Genomic DNA, 18,583 nt, shown 5'->3' with positions numbered 1-18,583 from the left:
GACAGGGATTGTGGGACCTCCTTAATTCCCCCAACCTGCATTCCTTATCCTGTCATTTCCTTCCCTGAGATCCATGAGTCTGGTAAACACAGACTCCTAGATCCCAGGAAGAAACCTGTCAATTGCTGGGGACGAAGGGAGATGTTTGGGCTGAAATCTGAAGATTGTACGGAAGTTAACCAAGTTAAGAGTGAGGGGGCGAGCGGTTCAGACATTGGGAACAGTGGTCTGTGATAACCTTCTTATCTCTTGATAACAGGCTTGGCCAATAAGCCTCATAACCTTTGAACTTGTTACGTTACTTCCTGTGCCCTTCGTTTACATGCAAAGTTCATGTTATTCAGGGATCAATTCAAAGGTAACTATGTTGAAGAAGCCTTCCATCCTCAAACTACACTACCCCCCATAAATATCAATTGCAGGGAAGGGCTATGATTGGTCCTGCTTGGGGCTGGTGCTCACACTTGGGCCAATAATTGCATTCAGGGGAAAAGGGATAACAGGCTCAGCCAAATCTGGCTCACCTTCTGCCCCAGTTGTGGGAGCAGGCTTCTGTATTTGCCTCACCGTAATCCTGTGGAATAGGGAAGGGAGTTGTGGAATAGGGAAGGGAGTGAATAGTCCCAGAAAGGGAAATTGTGTATATATATCCAGAACACAACCTAGCGGAAAACTTTATCTTGAGTTCATCATTGGGATTAGGCCCTAAACTCTGAAGTGGTCATTTTAGCCACTCTCACACCAAGATCCTTAACTCTTTTGCCCTACTGTCTGCAACTCTCCAGGAAGTTTGTTAGCCCTGGATCAGTTGAAATGTCCATTTTTTCTTGCCCAGGCTGTTGATAACTAGTGGGAAAGAATATGCATTTGGAAAAGAGCCCCAAGATAAAAGTATGCTTTCTACTTCCCAGCGGTCTTTCACTGCTGCCCAGAAATCATTTTCTGTTTCACTAGTCAGCTTGCCTACCATTTTCCTGTGTTGCTATTTCAACCTTCTCCATTCTGCTCAAGCCATGATCCAAGAGAAGTCAATTACTATCACAATTCAGTGCCAGCTACATTCATCCCAAGGAAAGATGCCCAGATTACAAAAGTATCCTGCCTCAGAACCAAGGATAGGGGACATTTGGTTCCACTGACTTTTATCTAGTGCACCTGCATAAGTGGGCATCTGCCTCAAGAATCTAGATCAGTGATTCTCAACCTTGGCTGCACATTGGAATCCCCTGGGAACCTTTAAAAATATTGAGGTGTGGTGCCACTCACATAAGAGTCTGTTGAAATTGATCTCAGATATGGTCTGGACATATTTTGGGGGGAGGGGGCAGTGTTTGTTTTTTTCAGCTTTCCAAGTGTTTCTAACATGCAGCTAACAAAATTGAAAACCAATAGTCTAGGTCAATGATTCTCAAAGTGTGGTCTCTGAATAGAAACTCGGGGATTAGGGCTCAGCAATCTGTGTTTTAACAAACCCTACAGTTCTGATGCACACTAAAGTTTGGGTATCACTGGCCCAGACCTTGACATTGCTTCATTTGATCAGCCCTAGTGTGTGAGTTACACAGGAAAAGGATAAGTTGTATCATCCTGGCTACTCCCCTGCTCACCATCTGCTTTATTACACCAGCCAATTTAGGGGCCATCTTGAACAGTGGGAATCTGCTGAGGGAAGGAGACCAAGGCATATGGTCCACAAATACCATTCCCATTTCCAGTGTGTATGAGGATGTGTATGACTGGGTAGGGGCTGATGTTTCACAGCCTCCTATCAGGCTCAGGACTTTCTTTGAATTGATTTTTTTTTTTATAGGTAATTATGAGCAGTTTTGCTCCTCTTAAAAAAAATGGCAGGTAGGAACCTTGGCTGTCCTCTTTAGTTCACATAGGGGCAGGCACATGAAAAATAAAAAACATAACTGCTCTTGTTCACCCTTGTTCCTTCTCTTCTCTCTGTGGAACGTGTGGGAAGGAGGGCTACCAGCACTGGCTACACTCCTTTCTTATACTTTAAATCACGTCATTTCTCTAATTAGTTTACAACTCTGTTTTGGGCCTAGTGCTAATTATAATTATATTTTCAGTTGTCCGCAGGCCACATTCCAAGCTATTACCAAACGATGAGTGATAGCACTCAGTGTCACCTCAGACAGCATGTAAGTGTAAGCCATTGTTAGTATTCTGGATGAAACAAACCAAAAGCACCCCCTTTGCAAACTTTCAGGTCTTTCAAAACCCCTTCTCCCACAGGTGTACAGCAGGTCCTCGAATAATATCGTTTTGTTTAACATTGTTTCATTATAATGTTGACGAGATGCCTGAGGAACTTAATTCTTGTTTATATCAATTAGCCTGTGGTAAAGTTGGTTTCGTTATATGTCATTTCACTTAAAGTCACAGAACCTATCAACAACGTTAAGTGAGAATTTACTGTATAACGCTGGGCCAGGATATGATTTAACACAAGGACACTGGCTTGGATAGCTTTCTCTTCTTGTACACTACTCTCCTCTTCCTTCTTTCAAGTAGGCCAATCTCACAGAACATCCTACATACCAGAAGTCTCACTCAGCATGACACAGATGCAGCTTGTCTTATGTAACTTAACCATTTCCTGTGAACGTACCTTTTCCCCCATATAGACAAAGTGTTCCTTAAGAGCCAGGTCTGTGTTACATACATGTCCTCGAGCGGCACTGGCCATCAAAGCCTATGTTCAGTAGAAACCAGCTTACCTGAAATACTTATATCTCACCTCTACACACAAACAACCGGCCAAAGCTGAGCCAAGGCTCAATTAAATCTTCAGTATTCTCCTCATACCTCCATCTATGAGGGAAAAGTAAGTAAAACAAAAGCAACCTCCTTCTCTAGAGTTAACAATTATACCAAGGAACCCTGAGCAACCAGTTCTGAGCCTGACCCAGCAACATCATGTTTTCACTGTGCCAGGATAGCTGATCCTTCTTGACCAAGCTCTCTAAGCCTAAAATGTCCCTTCAAGTTCTCTAAGTCCTATAAAGTCCACTCCTTTCTCAAGTGAAATCACTGCCCCTTTTACATGGGACAAAATGCAACAACACCCAGAAAACACAGCCTCCCAATAACTACTCCGTGGTTTGGTACCAGGTGAGGCAGAGAAGAGAAGGCTGCCCTGGTGCTGGGCTTCGAGGAAGGAGAGCTGTAAGTAGTATGTCTGGTGGGGTGGCGGGGAGGGTGCAACGGAAATAGACAACAGCAGAATGTTCAAGGGAACAAGTGATCAGAGGACAAAGCAGGAGAAAGCTGTACCCCAACAAATGAGGCTCCTCCTCTGGAAGGCTCTGGAGTCTTCACAAAATCAGCAAAATAATCACCATACTTGCCACCAAGGGCTAAGACACCACTGAGTCATAATAGTGCCCCTGCCCACTGAGCCCCGAATCTGCCTTAGAGCCCCGCCTCGTCACAATGCTCCTGGCAACTACTGCTAATTAGTCTGAATCCCCAGATGAATAGAAATTATTTGCCCTCCCTAGGCCAAGGCCATCCTACATGAATATTTCTGAAGCTCTTTTTTGAGAAAATAACATGGGAGGAAAATCAAGGTCCAGTGTCGCCCATTATCACAGGGACATATAAGTTTCCAATGTGACTGAAGAACCTTAAGGCTGCCCCAATGACTCCTAACTCAGTTTTCATGGTGTCATTTTCCCAGATGACAATGTGACCTATCAAGAAATCTTGGATGAAGTATTTGGTCCTCCAACAAGATCCCTTCTCTATGACTCAGCCTTCCTCATCAGGTTAACGTGATCCATTCGCCGTCTCCCACATTCTGTTTACTTGCTCTTCATAGTTTTCTCTCACACCACGTGCCTGCCCACAATACTGTCCTTTGTCCACTGCCACTGAAATCCAAAACTGGGATGACACTGCAGGTTCCCTCAAATTCTCTCTCTAGACTCACCTTGGGCTCGTTGCCTTCCCCCCTTCTTCAAACTCTCTCTACCCCTGCAGTCGTGAGTCTTTCAAATAATCCTCGTTGACCTCATTACAGTAATGCCATATAAGAAATCATGATGTATAGATCTTATCCACGTGGGCAAAGTACAGGTTTTGAGGCATGGTTTAAAAGAACAATAACAACAAATGCAAACCTTACAAATACCTTACGTAGTTTACAAAGCCCTCTCACATATGTTAGCCATGATGAGAGTCTGTTGAAACTTAGGTTGTCTACGGCAACTAGATGAGGGAGGCCCAAAGGATTCAGTGACTTGACCATGTTTACTCAGGTCAGAAGGGGAGAGGCCAGATTAGCACCCACATCTTCAGACTCCTCCCCAGGCTCTTCTCACCCCCACCTGGCTGCCTTCCTACAGTCCCACTTAACACACAATCTGTCCCCACCCCTTCGTGGGGCTCTAAACCATGTCCAATCTGTTTTGCCACTGTTTTGACCATGAGTCAGCTCCAGAGAGAAAATTTCAAATCTAACATTCAAAAAATCCATATGTGCCCTACCTGTGCATAAAATAGCTCCCGTCTAGCAGAATAAAGCCCTGCACGCTGATGAGGTTTGGGTTACCCATGTGGCTGCCCTACATCAAGACCTGGTTCCACAAATCACATCCAGAATGCTTCCCCTGATTCTTCTCTTCTCAGTCCGACCCCTCCTCTGCGGTTCTTCCTGACTCTCAGCATTTTAGCTAATCTGACCTGTGATAGCTTGTGTTCTCTTGTAAGAATATTTTCCATCTCCCCACCTGGCAATAAGAAGTCAACCTTCACCCAGGGTCTGCACCTGTAGCACAGTACTGACCAGAGATAGTCAGTACATATTGACCGAAAAAGTCTTCTGTGATTAACTTGAATTTTAGCAGTGGCAAGAAACAGTACCTTAACCCAGAAGTCTAAGAGTAATGGCAGGTATTCAGGGCAATGGGCAAAGCTAATAAAAAGAGCAAATGTAGCCAACTGGCTTTGCAGAGCCCCTTCCTCCCCATTAGAGTAGTAGTTACCACAGGGTTGATTCCTTTTTCACAGGGTTGGATGAGGAACGTTGGCTGACACTTGAGTCCCCATGTTGTATGTGACATCTTAGGTTCAGTGAACCAAACTGTAACAGACCGATGGCTGATTAATGACATAGATTGATCATGATGACTGGGGATGTCAGGAAGCTTAAAATGGGGAGGATTCTCAGGTAGAATCGAGAAGAGGTTTGTTGGCAGCCAGTGTGAGGGGCTGATGTTTGCAAATACTTCAAATACATCTTGGTTTCTGTTCTTCTTGGTCTTTCTTGTCTCACTGGACACACCTTTTTTATCTCTTTATTTTTATATATTTCAGTATTTATTTTTGGATAAGGCCACCCCTGGATAAGCAACAATCAATTTTGTAAAGTTATACATTCCAGATAGTCAAAACTAGACTCTTCCCTACTCATGACTGAGTATGATGTTTGATTTACTGTAGTGGACACAAGGGAGGACACATGTTTTGGTATGAAGATGTTGGAAGAACCTGGGGCCATTTCCAGCACTAGTGGGCAATTGTTGAAAGTCACCAGAGTCCACAAAAGGAAAAAGGAGGAAATGGACAAACATCTCCAAATTGGGTCACAAGTAGGTCACACCTCCCAGAATCCTAATAAATACTGCTTAATATAGAATGTTACCCCACACCCAATTTCCCCTATTCACATCTTGTATAAATAGGTACATATGTTATCATTAATGAACCAATTGACATCGTTACTAACTAAAGTCCATACCTTATTCTGATTTCTAGTTTTTACCTAATATCCTCTTCCTAGTCCAGAGAATACACATTATATGTAGTACTCTTGTCTCTTTAGGCTCCTCTTGACCCTGACATAATAGCACATTTAAAAATAACAGGGCAATCCACAACATGTTACCATGGGAGGTACAGAAGCAAATCAAAACAACTGCCATGTTCTCATGACACTCACAAAGGAGGCAGGTATTTGTTTACCAGCGAAGGAGGCATTAGTGTGAACAGTGTACAATTTCCTTCACAAGCTTTCAAATTGTGATTCTTGAAATTTTGTTTTAATTTGAGGTGATTGGCTTTATTTCACATTTGGTGTATAAAGTGAATTTTATATGCTTGCAAATTACTCAACATCCCATAAAATGTGTCCGGTAACACCACACAAATATGAGGCTGTTCCTATGAACAGAAGACAGACTTTCAGATCCCGAGGACCTTATTCAGTGAAAATGAGTATGAAAAAATATTTTATCATCAAGTGCTGATGTTGAATAAACAGAATGAGAATAAAAGAAAGTGTAGGGGCAAGTGGAGTTATTGAGACAACCGTCTGAATTCTTTCAAGAATTCTAAAGGTTATCAGCCCATTTTTATCCCAAAATCCAAGACTCCCTTTTCTCTTGGGCTTATCAACAAAGGTATTCACACCCTAGAATTGCCTGAGGAACTAAAAAAAAAAAAAAAAAAAAAAAAGTCTACGTGTGTTAGTCTGCTAGGACTTCCATAACAAAGTACCACACACTGGAAAGTTTAAACAACAGAAATTTATTTTCTCTCAGTGCTGAAGCGGGAAGTCCAACATCAAAGTGTCAGCAGGGTTGGTTTCTCCTTAGGCCTCTCTCCTTGCCTTATAGATGGCTGCCTCCTTACTGTGTCCTCACATGGCCTTTTCTTTATGCAGGCTCATGCCTGCTGTCTCTTCTTGTTCTTATAAGGACGTCAGTCATATTGGATTTGGGCCCAGCCTTAGGGCCTCATTTAATCTTAATTACGTTAAGAGGCCCTGTCTCCCAATACAGTCACATTGGGGGTTAGGACTTGAACATATGAATTTGGTTGAGACAACAATTCAGTTGATAATACCATTTCTCTGCCACCCCCACTCCCAAGATTTATTAAATTAAAAACTGATACTTTTTAAAAAGAATTTTCTAGGATTGAGAACCACTGGTAAAGCACGAGTTTTGCAGAAAGCCTTGCTCTCCACTTGGGCTTCTGCCACTTATTAGCTCTGCATACCTGGGAAAATGACCTGAGCTTTGGAGCTCAGTGTCCTCTCTGTAAAACGGAATAACATAGGGTTCTGGTGAAGATTAAATGAGATAATGCACAAAAAACACTTAGCACATGCCAGACACTAGCATGCATGCAATGGCAATCACCACTGCAGCTACCGCTGGTGCGTGTAAGGAGAAGATTTTCTGGGGAGGTAGCGGGCTGGAGTTGGAAGGATGGGGTAGAAAAAAATCTACCCCTAATTTTTCTCTGTGTGGGAAAGATTATCTGAATTGGAGTTAAGCTGACCGGGAATCTTGAAAGGCACAGGAGCAGGAGCTGTTTACATATACAGGGTGCCAAAAATATGTATACACATTTTAAGAAAGGAAAAAATTGTATTAAATTTGTAATCCTCAATATATACCGATAACAAAATATGAATACAAGTGATGTGTATACATTTTTTTGGCACCCCTGGTATTTAGGTGTCCTCTGCGCAGGGATGAAGAGACAGTATCCTCGCTGGCACCAGGTGGCGCCATGAATCTACAAACCGGAGTCCAAGTGTGGCCTGGAAAGGGAATGAAAAAGAAGTTGAGTCTTGGAGCACTTGTCCACCTGACACAGCTGCCACTTTGTACAGATAAGCTGTCTTTAGTCAGTGTTTACATTTCAATGAACCCATAAAATTCAATCTATAGATCAATCCTTTAGACTTTTTCTGAATTATTTCTATATCAAGGGACATGTTAAAAACATGTATGCTGTGACAGATAAATAGGTTTGTTTTTAATAATTAGGCCTCATGTTGTTAACCAGAGAGTACTACCATTAAGCGGACACAATACTAGGGTGATACTAAATTAAAGTGATACATTTTCTCCATGATTTAGCCACATCAGCTAAAGATGAGGAGAAAAATTAAGAATCCTTTATATAAAGGATCTAGCTAAGCAAAGTCAAGACTATAAAGTTTTAACTATCTCTGCATATGACTTTAAAATACCAGATAACATTTTATTAAGGTAGGGAAAAAAATAGGTCTACTGTATGTTATAACAGTCTGTTAGTATTAATATATTACTTATTATAATAAATACCATCATAACCCACATCCCAAACCAGACAAGCCATTTCTGTTGGCAAATACAGCAGTGAAACATGGGCCCCCGGTGGAGACAGAAAAGAGAAAAATGTGAGGAGAGATCATGACAACTGTGCCAGAAACTGGTCATTGTCTGTTCCAATATCAGCCCCGCCCCACTTAGCATCCTAGAAGTTTAGCCAGATGCAAGGCCACTTTCAGCAAAGATAAAAATTCCCAGTCTTCCTTGAGCTTGGGTGTGGCCATCTGCCTAAGCTTTGGCCTGTGGGACATGAATGGAAGTGGCAGTTTGTGGGAAATTTCCTTGAGACAAATGGCAATTACCTTCCTCTATTCCCTGCCTGGAACATGGTTTCAATGACAGGACCTCCACCTTGTACCTGAAGGCCGAGGCTGTACCCTAGGATAACACAGTGGGAAGCTAGAAGCAGCCAGGATCCCAGGTGACTACAGGGGCTCCATAGAAAACCTGAATTATCCTCCTCCGGCCTTTTATGTGACAGGAAAATAAATTTAAATCCTGTGTAAGCCCCTGTTACTTTGGGTCTCTGTTACTCACATTAGTTAGGTCACAATCCAGCTGATAGACCATACAAGAACCCCACTTTTTGTAGGAAAAAAATAAGGATGAAAAGAATGGAAGATCAAATAGAGAAGATGGTAAGACAGACACGAAGACAATTGTCAAATTTTCAGACTGAGTCGCATCACAAGTAGAATAAGAAGGAAGACATATTGACAATAACACAGTAAACGCATTGCTAATTGGAGTCTTCTTTCAGTGTTGTCTGCAAAGGAGATGGGAACGCCTAAAGTGGGAAGACAAGGTGAAGACCTGCAAGCTCCTGCTATTGAAACAAACTGGGCTCTCCTGCTAGCCCTGTTTGAATTAGTCACCAAACAAGTAACCAGTGGGGCCTAATCAAGGTCATAAGTTTCTGAGATAAGAGGGTAATAAGTGAAGGTAAAATTTAAGGTATTAATCATTCAATAAATCATTATTGAGTCACCGTCAACTGGCACTTTTTCCCAATAAGTAGTTTACTTTTATATTTCCTGAGATTTTCTGGGATGATAGTCAGCAATATTAGATAATACACTATTCTTAAGTATCTCGTCCTGGTTTTTTCCTCTGGGAAAAGGATGCTTTGATCATTAAGACCAGGGGCCCATTAAGTGGGAAAGCCACTGATGGGTTCCTCCAAGACAGCCAACAACAAACAAGGCCCTCTGCGCGTGATAAATGAGGGAATGGATCCAGGGAGGTCCCTTCCTGGTGCCCCTCAAGAGAGGAGATCTGTGTCTCAGAACTGCCCAGTTTTTCCACCTGCGGCCCTCTGACTAAGCCCATTCCTACAGCTCTTTCCGTTGACTAGCTTCCTCCCAAGTGTGTCGCTCACTTCTTCCTTCCATCCCTTTCTCTCTGTTCCAGCTGTTCCAACACCCCCAAGATCCAGATTTCCACTTAGTCACCTCCAAATGAGTCATCCGGGCTCTGGGGCTTCTGTCCAGGGCCAAGACCAGGGTAAGGCAAGTGAGGCACAAGGCCAGTGTCTGAGGCGGCAGCACCGTCAGGGTCATGCAGGAGAGTGAGTGCCTCCTTAATTCTGTACCCGAGGCGCCTCGCTCCCATCATGATGTCTCTAGTTCAGAGACATCCTTTGCTTGACATTTGGTGGAATTCCTCTTGGTCGGCTAGAATTAGCAGCATATAGACAACGATAGCTGTTTGTGTTCTCTTTTGATTTTGTTTGGTATTTTGAAATTTTATCTTTGGGACTTACAACTGGTTTAAAAATAAAGTTCTGTGACTGAAAATTATACTTAAAAGAAGTCCTTTGAGCTACCTTGGATCCAAAGCAATCTGAAGTCTGCCTATTCATCTTTTCCTGCCTTCCTCCGCACGAGTATCTATCTATGTTGAGGGGCCCCAAGTCCATCCTCAGGTTTGATGGTTCGCTGGCAGAACTCAGCAAATAGAAAGCTGTAATATTTACAGTTATGTTTTATTACAGTGAAAGGATGCAGATTAAAATCAGCAAAGGGTAAAGGCACATAGGGTGATGTCCAAGGGAAACCAGACTCAAGCCTCCAGTTGTCTGTTCCCAGAAGAATCACATGGACAGTGCTTCATTCTCCCAGCGACAATGTGTGACAACACGTACAAAGTGTTACCAACCGGGGATACTCAGCCAAGCCTTGGAGTTCAGGATTTTTATTGGGGGTTCAGTCATGTAAGCATGGAGTGCCCTTGTGACTGACCTCAGCTATTCAGTCTCCAGCCCAGAAATCAAACTGATATAGTGTGGTCCAAAGCCTCTAAGCATACAAAAACAGGTGTTCACCATGTACATTGTTAGCATAAACTATCTGGTGCGGACCAAGGCCTCAGGTACACAAAGATATTCTTATCAGGCCAAATATTCCAAGGGCTCAGAGTTTATCTCCCAGAAGCTGGTTGTCATGCAGGGTATCATGCGGGGTGTCCTCGGGGGTCTCTGGTCCCGCTCCCCACATAAGAACGCAGGACATGGTGAGGCCAAAAAGGAACACCCAGGGAGCCATAAGTAGGGGAGTCATACCACTATACTCTCAATGGAGGCTGGGTTGGAGACACAGGAAACAGGAGCCACACAATTCTCAACCCTCACTGTGCCGCTTGCAGACTCAGCCACCACCCTCTTGCTAGCCCCCATTTTTTGCTAGCCTAGCAACGGCAATTATATTAGTGCCCAATGGCTCACTGGTTACAGCTGACGGCCAACTAGCCACAGCTGATGGCCATTTGATCACAGTCGACGGCCATTTACTACCTGAGCCAGCACCTTTCTATGTGAGGCCGAGAGCCTGGAAACTGCTTTTTAGGGCTCTGTCCCCACACTGGTCAAAAGCCACTCCTGAAAATCTTTGGAATATGCAAGGTTTGGGCAGCCAGGCCTGCCAAGTTATCCCTTTACGTTTATAATAAAGCCATAAAAATAATAAACAAACAATAATAAAAGTAAACTACCTTTGTAATAAAGCACCATTACCTGAGCTATCTTCTGAAGACCTCCACTCCTTGCATGAAAACAGTCCAACCAAAGCATATTTCTAACAGCAATGGGTCTAGCATCATGGGCACTCGATAAATGAGAGAATGAATCCAGGGAGGCCCCTTCCTGGTGCCCCTCAAGAGAGGAGATCTGTGTCTCAGAACTGCCCAGTTTTCCCACCTGCGGCCCTCTGACTAAGCCCATTCCTACAGCTCTTTCCGTTGGCTAGCTTCCTCCCAAGTGTTTCCCTCACTTCTTCCTTCCATCCCTTTCTCTCTGTTCCAGCTGTTCCAACGCCCCCAAGATCTAGACTTCCATTTAGTCGCCTCCAAGTGAGCCATCCGGGCTCTAGGGCTTCTGTCCAGGGCCAAGATCAGGATGAGGCAAGTGAGGCACAAGGCCAGTGTCTGAGGTCACATCACCCTCAGGGTCGTGCACGAGAGTGAGTGCCTCCTTAATTCTGTACCCGAGGCATCTCACTCTCATCTTGGCCCTGCGTTCCATCTTGAAAGAGTCTCTGCATGGGAACCCACATCCTTTAGTTTTGTGTGTGTCGGAAGGGAATGGGGGCCAAGTCCTGGGACACAGAGTCAAGCATCAATTCAAGTGAGCATAAATGTGTCTTCACACCCTCCTCTTTAATATGCACCTAAAGGGTAATTCAATTAACTTTAAGTGCCATAAAATAACTGAAGTGGGTCCTGATGGTCAGCTTCCGCATTCCTCATTTTTAACAGGACCCCTTCACCGCTCACACCTTTCAGGGGCATGAGAGCTCTTTTTCCACAGCATCTTAGAATCTTTATAAACTACATCTTGGTGATAGAAAACTGGCCAGTACCCTCCACTTTCGGGCTACATTGCATTTCCCTGACTCTGGGTAGAAAATGACTATAAGAGATTTTAGGAGCTCTGACCTTTATCCACAAGGTCATTCGAGCTGCTTACATGGCATGACAAGTCAGATTGCATCCATTAATTTCCAAGACTTGCATCCACTGCTTTTCGATCTAGTGTGGCACTTCTGATGATATATAAGGAGGAACTGTAGAAAAACTATCCTCCAGGTTTACCATTTGATCAATTATTCACATAAGAAACACATGAACCTGGAAGGTGCATAGTTAGCAGCTTTGCATCACAAAATACACAGATACATGTGCACTGCTCAAGTTTTTATCATCTCTTTTCTCACAAAGTAGATTCTCAGGTACAAATCTGTCTGAAGGTGTCCTCACTCCGTTACATGCATAGGATTCCTCCCTGAAATGAGTTCTTTGATGTCGTAAAGCTTGACCTAGGCCAGAGAGCGATTCCACATTTAGTACATTCAAACAGTTTCTCTCCAGTATGAATTCTCTGGAGTTAAATAAGGTATAAACTATAATTGAAGGCCTTCCAGCACTTACAACCGGCCGAGGTTTTCTGTCCAGAATGAATCCTTTGATGTTGAACAAGACTCAAGCTCTGATTAAAGGTTTTTACCGCATTCAATAAATTATGGGGTTTCTTTCATGAGTAGACACAGCGATGTAGAATAAGATGTGTGCTCTGAGGAAAGGCTTTCCTGCAGTCATGACATTCAAAAGAGTTCTCTTCTAACATGAAGTCTCTGCACTGATAAGGCTGAATTATGTCTAAATGTTTTCCCACACGCCTACACTCAGAGCGTTTTTTCCAGTGTGAATTCACTGACGTTCAAGGAGGCCTAAGCTGTAGCTGAAGGCTCTTCCACACTCAGTGCACTCACGGGGGTTTCTCCCAAATGAATTTTCTGGTGTTGAACAATGTGTGAACTCCTCCAGAAAGTTTTCTCACACTCATTACATTCCAATGGCATTTCTCCACTGTGAATTCTCTGAGGTTGAACAAGTCGAAATGGCCACCTAAAAAGTTTTCCCACATTCCTTATGTTCATGACATTTCTTTCCACTATGCATTCAATAATACCTAATGAGTTCTGATTTCCCTTTGAAAACCTTCTGGGATTAATTATGTTTATATGATTTTTCTCCTGTATGAATTATCCAGTAGGGAATATGGCATAATTTTGGGGGACCACACATGTCACATTTTCACCTAGCTCATTAGTAAAGATCAAAAAAATTGATAAAACTTTGTTGGGGGTGGGGGAATAATCACTTGTTCATTACTGGAGGGATGCAAATCGGTATAATTCCAGGAAGAACAAATTTTTCCAAATGAAAAATGCATGTACCTTTTGACTGAGCAATTCCATTTCTAAGAATGTATTCCACAGATTGACTTTGTGTGTAAAATTACTAGTGTACAAGTTCATAATATTGTTGTGTTTTAATTTAATGTATTTAGCGCAACATTCTTCATAAGAGCAAATGGTTTGAAACAGTCTAAATGACTCCATAGGGAAGCGATTCCATAAAATGAGAAACCTTGCAGCCACGACAAAGAATGAAAAAGCTCTTTATATACCAATATGGAACTACCTCAAAAATATAAACAAGGTTCAGGTGAGAAAAGAATCTATGAGATTCAGGGCCGGCCGGGTGGCTCAGGCGGTTGGAGCTCCGTGCTCCTAGTGCCAAAGGCTGCCGGTTCGATTCCCACATGGTCCAGTGGGCTCTCAACCACAAGGTTGTCGGGTTCAACGCCCAAAAGGGGTGGTGGGCTGCGCCCCCTGAAACTAAAAACTGCAACTCCACCTGGAGCTGAGCTGTTTCCTCCACAACTAAGATTCAAAGGATAGCAACTTGACATGGAAAAAGTCCTGGAAGTACACAGTTTCCCAATAAAGTCCTGTTTCCCTTCCCCAATAAAATCTTTTAAAAAAAAAAAAAGAATCTATGAGATTCAGCATATCTCAGTAGAAAACTCCAAAACTGAAAATCAAAGCGAGCCACAAAACAATCAATCAAACAAAAAACAGAAAAGAATATCCAAGAACTGTGGGACAACCACAAAAGGTATAAAATATGTGTTATAGGAATATCAGGAGAAAAAAAAGAAAAAGAAGCACAAGAATTATTTGAAACAATAATGACTGAGAATTTTCCCAAATTAACGTCAGACACCAAACCACAGATCCAGGAAACTGGAAGAACATCAAACAAGATAAATGCAAACCCTGCCCCTCAAAATAAAAACCTACACTTAGGACATCATTTTCAAACTACAGAAAGTCAAAAATAAAAAAAGAAGCCAGAGAGAAAAAAACACCTTACCTACAGAGGATCAAAGATAAGAATTAAACCCAATTGCTCCTCAGAAACCATGGCAGAAAGAAGAGAACAGAGTGAAATATTTAAAGTGTCGAAGAAAAATCCTCACAGATGTAGAATTCTGTATCCTGCAAAACTATTCTGCAAAAGTGAAGGAAAAATACAGACTTTCTCAAACAAACAAAACCTGAGGGAATTTGTTGCCAGTAGGCCGGCCTGCCTTGCAAGAAATATTCAAAGAAGTTCTTTAGAGAAAAGGAAAATAATATAGCTCAGAAACTTGAATCTACAGAGTACCAAAGAAGGAATAAGTGAAGATAAAATAAAACCTTTTCTTATTCTTATTCTTACATGACCTAATAGATACCAGTTTGTTCAAAATAATAATAGCAACAATGCATTTGACTATGTATGTTTATATATATGTGTATGTGTATATACATATGTATGTGTGTGTTTGTATTCTATATGCTTATACATAAGTGAAATGAATAACGGTAATAATACAAGAGATGGGAGGGAGGAATGAGGATTATTTTGTTATTACAAGGTATTTACACTACCCATGAAGCAGCATAGTGTTTTTGAAGATGGACTTCAATTAGTTGTAAATGTATATTGCAATTATAGGGCAAACTCTAAGGCAACCACTAAAAAAGGTTAAGGAAAAGAAGTATAACTGATATGCAAAGAAAAGAGAGATAACAAAGTCATATAAAATGCTCAATTAAAACCACAAAAGGTAGAAAAAGAGTGGAAGACAGAAATAGGAACAAATAACAAGCGTAACAAATAGAAAACAGTAATAAATATGGTGATATTAATCTAATTATAGCAATAATCACTTTGGACATCAATGGTCTAAATGAACCAATTAAAAGAAAGCAATTGTCAGAGTGGATAAAAAATAAGATCCAACTATAGTTGTCTAAAAGAAATCCACTTTAAATATAAAGACACACATAGATTAAAAATAAAGGGATGGAGAAAGATACTCAATGCTAACACTAATCAGAAGAAAGCAAAAGTAGCTATATTAATTTCAGACAGAGCATACATCAAAGCAGGGAAAGTTATCAGGGATAAAGAGGGGTATTACATAATGATAAAGGAGACAATTCTCCAAGAAGACATAACAATCCCTAATGTGTGTGCTTCTAACAACAGAATACATGAGGCAAAACAAACATGAGGCAAAACAAAAAAAAAAAAAAAAAAAAAAAACACCAGGCAGAACTGCAAGAAGGTAGATGAGTCCACTATTATAGGTGGACACTTTAACATTCCCCTATCAGAAATTAACAGATCTAACTGGACTGCTATCTGTCACCATGTACCAAAATTAATTGAAAATGGATCAAAGACTTAAGCATAAGACCTGAAACAATCAACTGCATAGAAGAAAACATAGGTACTAAACTTATGGACCTTGGGTTCAAAGAGCATTTTATGAATTTGACTCCAAAGGCAAGGGAAGTAAAAGCTAAAAGAAATGAATGGGACTATATCAAACTTAAAAGCTTCTGCACAGCAAAAGAAACCATCGACAAAATAAAGAGGCAACCAACTGAATAGGAGAAGATTTTTGCAAACAGTGCCTCCGATAAGGGGCTAATATCCAAAATATACAAGGAACTCATGCAACTCAACAACAAAAAAGCAAACAACCCAATTGAAAAATGGGCAGAGGACCTAAAGAGACATTTCTCCAAAGGGGACATACAAATGGCAAATAGACATATGAAAAAATGCTCAACATCACTAATCATCTGAGAAATGCAAATAAAAACCACAATGAGATATCACCTCACCCCAGTTAGAATGGCTATCATCAACAAGACAAATAGTAACAAGTGTTGGAGAGGCTGTGGAGAAAAAGGAACCCTCATACACTGTTGGTGGGAATGCAGATTGGTGCAGCCGCAATGGAAGGCAGTGTGGAGGCTCCTCAAAAAATTACGAATAGAATTACCATTTGACCCAGCAATCCCTCTCCTGGGTATCTACCCAAAAAATCTGAAACATTTATCCATAAAGACAAATGTGCTCCAATGTTCATTGCAGCTTTATTTATGGTGGCCAAGACATGGAAACAACCAAAGTGTCCTTCGATAGATGAATGGATAAAGAAGTTGTGGTATATATACACAATGGAATACTATTCAGCCGTAAGAAAAGATGAAATAGGACCATTTGTGACAACATGGGTGGATCTTGAGATTATGATGCTAAGCGAAATAAGTCAGACAGAAAAAGCAGAGAACCATATGATTTCACTTATACGTGGTATATAAACCCAAAACAACAAAAGAACAAGACAAGCAAATGAGAAACAAAAACTCACAGACACAGACAATAGTTTAGTGGTTACCAGAGGGTAAGGGGGAAAAGGGGTGGTAGATGAGGGTAAAGGGGATCAAATATATGGTGATGAAAGGAGAACTGACTCTGGGTGGAGAACACACGATGTGATTTATAGAGGATGTAATACAGAATTGTATACCTGAAATTTATGTAACTTTACTAACAATTGTCACCCCAATAAACTTTAATTTAAAAAAAAGAAATTAACAGATCCAGCAGGCAGAAAATCAAAAAGGACCTATTGAATTCAACAACACCATTAATCAACTGGATATAATGAACATTTACAGACTACTTCACCCAACAACAGCAGAATACACATTCTTCTCAAGTTCACATGGAACAATCACCAAGACAGATCACTTTCTGGCCATAAAATACACCTTAACAAATTTAAAATAATAGAAATCATGCAATGTTTGCTGTCAGATCACAATAAACTTAAACTAGAAATCAATAACACAAAGGTAAGTGGAAAATCCCAAAATACATGGAGATTAAACAACAATTCTAAGCAACACATGATTCAAAGAAGAAATCTCAAGAAAATTTTTAAAAATATTTTGAACTAAATGAAAATTAAAACACAACTTATCAAAATTTCTGGGATTCAGTGAAAGCAGTGCTTAGAGGGAAATTTATAGTATTAAATGAGGAAAGAGTGAAGATAAGGAATATATAAAATGGAATCATTTTAACCAAGCCACTAAATTATTAACATTATGAAAGTTTGAGGCATGAGGAAAGACTCCATTCTTGTTCTAACTAGCCTGGGAAATTAAAATTTTTTTTTAACTTTCCAGTCCTACATCCATGCCTGCATAAACATCTGGACATACACCAAACTTTCAGATAACCCTCTGATTACGCCCTGAAGGACTCACATATCCAGACAACCTGACATCCCCACCAGTCTTGACCAGACATCCTGAAGCCCATCTTTTGGACCACTTGACTTTGATCATCCAGACCACCTGACATCTGACTGATAACCATCCTGGATCAATCCTAGGGCTAAGAGTGCAGAACTGATAATGCTCAAGAATGTCCTTTTGGGCCAGCCCGGTGGTTCAGGTGGTTGGAGCGCCGTGCTCCTAACGCCAAGGTTGAGGTTCAATTCCTACATGGGCCAGTGAACTGTGCCGTCTACAGCTAAGATTGTGAACAACAGTTCTACCTGGAGCTAGGCTGCCGTGAGCAGCCAGAGTTTGGTGTAAGCAGCCACGGGCTGCAGAGTGCTGCCGTGGGCTGTCATGTGTCGCCGAGAGCAGCTGGCAGCCATCGTGAGCGGCTGGCAGCCTGCTGTGAGCTGCCGACCAAAGATCGGCGACCAACTACCTGGGGAGTGGTGGGGGACGCAAGGCTCCTAATACCAGCATGGGCCAGGGAGCTGTGTCCTGCACAACTAGACTGAGAAACAACGGCTTGAACCGGAGTGGGGTGGGGGGAGGGGAGGTGGAAGAACGGGGAAGAAAAAAAAAGAATGTCCTTTTTACTATAAAAACTGTTAACGTATCTTTCTTCTTTGGAACACTTCTAGTTTTTTGCCTAGCTGTGTTCCCAGGGGCAGGCAAACTGTAAGACCCTTGAATAAATCTTTATTATTTATTTCTAGAAAAGCCTCCAAACTCTTTTTTAATTCATTCGACAAAAGCATATTTTAGAAAAGAAGAAAGATCTAAAATCAATCATCCAAGCTTCCACCTTAGGAAACTAGAAAAAGAAGAGCTAATCAAATCCAAAATAAGCAGAAGAAAATCAATGATAAAACTTAGAGCAGAAATCAATGAGATCGAAAACAGAAAATCGATAGAGAAAATCAATGAAATCAAAAGCAGCATTTTTGTTTCCAGTCTTAATGCATTAGCCAGAACTTTAGAAAATCA

Source organism: Rhinolophus ferrumequinum, chromosome 21, assembly GCF_004115265.2.
Source record: "Rhinolophus ferrumequinum isolate MPI-CBG mRhiFer1 chromosome 21, mRhiFer1_v1.p, whole genome shotgun sequence".
NCBI classification, from domain to species: domain Eukaryota; kingdom Metazoa; phylum Chordata; class Mammalia; order Chiroptera; family Rhinolophidae; genus Rhinolophus; species Rhinolophus ferrumequinum.
This window is presented reverse-complemented; position numbering follows the sequence as displayed.